Source organism: Montipora foliosa, chromosome 8 (genome assembly GCF_036669935.1).
Source record: "Montipora foliosa isolate CH-2021 chromosome 8, ASM3666993v2, whole genome shotgun sequence".
In the NCBI taxonomy this organism is placed as follows: domain Eukaryota; kingdom Metazoa; phylum Cnidaria; class Anthozoa; order Scleractinia; family Acroporidae; genus Montipora; species Montipora foliosa.
The window spans coordinates 37,602,659-37,605,158 of NC_090876.1; the positions used below are offsets into that span (position 1 = coordinate 37,602,659).

The 2,500-nt window shown below is 38.6% G+C and overlaps 1 protein-coding gene across 1 annotated transcript in view; it reads left to right on the plus strand.

Annotated features, from left to right (window-relative positions):
• Positions 1–675, plus strand: part of LOC137967991 (SWI/SNF-related matrix-associated actin-dependent regulator of chromatin subfamily A-like protein 1) — a 25,020-nt gene extending 24,345 nt beyond the window's left edge. Inside the window, exon 17 of the mRNA XM_068814606.1 lies at positions 1–675. This exon is cut by the window's left edge and continues 756 nt beyond it. The gene's annotated coding sequence lies outside the window, so the exon portion shown is untranslated.
• The last annotated feature ends 1,825 nt before the right edge of the window (positions 676–2,500 follow it).

Consider the following 2,500-nt stretch of genomic DNA (forward strand, 5'->3'; position numbering starts at 1 on the left):
CAGCCATGCATGGTTCGAGGTAGTTTTGTTTGTTGGCATAACTCGTTTGTTTTGGTATTAGAGGGAAAAAATTTTTTACGTTTAAGTTTGCGGCACCTTTTGTTACGTACAGATGAGAAAGGTGAGACCAAATCCCGCGTTATTTGCGTGCAAGGTGTCTACCTTGTCAAAGCATTTGGCACATATCCTTTCTGGAAAGGCGGGAAATTTAGATTTAGCATAAATGATTTGTGACTGAAAATAGATCATGAAATTGAAAGAATGTAAGTACTCTCCTAAGGACGGAACTTATTGTTCTCTGTACAACGTGATTTGACCAACGAAAAAAAAGAAAGAGAAGTTACTCAACACGTGCAAGATTGCTATTACTTTTTTTTTAGTCCTGAGTAATCAAGTGAGTGTGATATCTTGTGAAACTATATTGTTTTGTTATTTCGTGCCCGTCAGACAAACAATCGCATTGCGAAACTCCGTCTTTTCGAAAAACATCAAACAAATAGCGGCCACAAACATATGGATAAAACGCATTTTACTTTGGACTTGACGTTTCGTATGCTACAACATACATCTTCAGAAGTGACGGTTGAACAAATTCAAATATGATATATATGTAAAATTAAGAAGACTGGTAACTAAAGAGAATAACAATAAACCTCAAAGTAATATTCCAGAGCACCAGTCGAATCAAGTGTTTTTTCCCTTATAAAGATCGTTTGTGCAAATCACAAAAATCCAAAGTTGTTTATAAGGCATCTTGTTCAGTGGGACTGCAATGAGTTTTACGTTGGTAAAACGAAACGTTGCTTACGTGACCGTAAAAAAGATCATTTCAAAGCACTCAATTGGATCAGTTAAACTTCCGCGATTGCAGATCACGCGGTAAAAACTGGTCACAACACAAAATGGGACCATTTTCAAGTTTTAGCAAATGGTAGCTCTGATTTGCATTGTAAAATAAAGGAAACTTTATTAATACGTGACCTTAAACCAGCGTTAAACGAAAACGTTGCCAGTGAAAAACCCTGGGCCCGGTTGTTCAAAAGTCGATTAACGCTAATCCCAGATTAAAAATTAACAAAGGAGTTTACTTCTCTTCTCCTAAATGCTGTTCAACGCTGATATTTGGCAAAACGTTACATTAGAAGAAGTCAATCTTGAAAAACAAAAGTAAAAGAAATTTTCACAAAAAGTTGAAAACATGAAACAAAAGTTTACACTAATCGTGGATTAAGTTAATCGACTTTCGAACAACCGGGCCCTGAGCGTTAGCCCTACTAATGGAATGGGCCTGCACAAGGACAGAGAAAAACTCTGACCAAGGTGGGAATTGAAACCCAAGAACTTCGGGCCAGATCACCGCTTCTCTACCGACTGAGCCACAACGCCAGACGGGAGCAGGCCGTGGCAACTGAAGACGCCAAGGTCACGGCAATGAACATGTACAAGTACAAGGAAATATTACGTTTTGGTCAGAGTTTTTCTCTGTCGGCCTTGTGTGAGCCCATTTCCATTAGTAGGGCTAACGCTCACATGGTTCATATGGGGTAGAAACGTAGCACTTCACATTACACTCTACTTAGTTAAGTCTGTTAAAATATAAGTGCTTCACGGCCAACGTTTGTAAAAACGTAATACTTCCTTTAATCTTTAATCTTTAATCACAGTTCGTAACCATACATAACTGATACAAATGGACTAGTACTAACAAAGACAATCGAACAAAAATACAAAAATGGTTAACGGGACGGTAGTAGGGGGAAACCAAATTCCCATGCTGAGACATACCCTCCAAGAAGAGAAAAAAAAAAAGTAATAATAACAATGATAATAATTAATTAATATATAAATATATATGAAGAGACTATGAGTTTAACTATAAATTACAAACCTAGATGCCTAGTAATAATGCATAAACTTATGTTAAAGACAATATGCCTAGTATTTCAAGGTAAATTATGCGCGAAGGTACTTGATCAGTGAAACTTTAAAAGACTGAAGGCTAGGAGATGACATTACTTTAGAAGGCAAAGAGTTCCAATCATTAATATATCTATGAAAGAATGAGTTTTCCATGTACTTGTACATGTTCATTGCCGTGACCTTGGCGTCTTCAGTTCCCACGGCCTGCTCCCGTCTGGCATTGTGGCTCAGTCGGTAGAGCAGCGGTGATCTGGCCCGAAGGTCGTGGGTTCAATTGCCACCTTGGTCAGAGTTTTCCCTGTCCTTGTGTGGGCCCATTTCCATTCACGGTAGGGCTAATGTTCACATGGTTCATATGGGGTAGAAACGTAGCACTTCACATTACACTCTTGCCAGTTAAGTCTGTTCGAGTCTAGTTATACTTTATTATAAATACGTGTCCATTTGCAGACTTTCTTCTTGAGGTCCCTCAGCTTATTAGTTGTTGACTATGCTCAGTTATCATTGTCTTGCAAATGGTTTTGCTAAAAGGTGGCTAACGGCTTGCTGGGCACCTCAAAGCTTCACACTTCAGGAACTC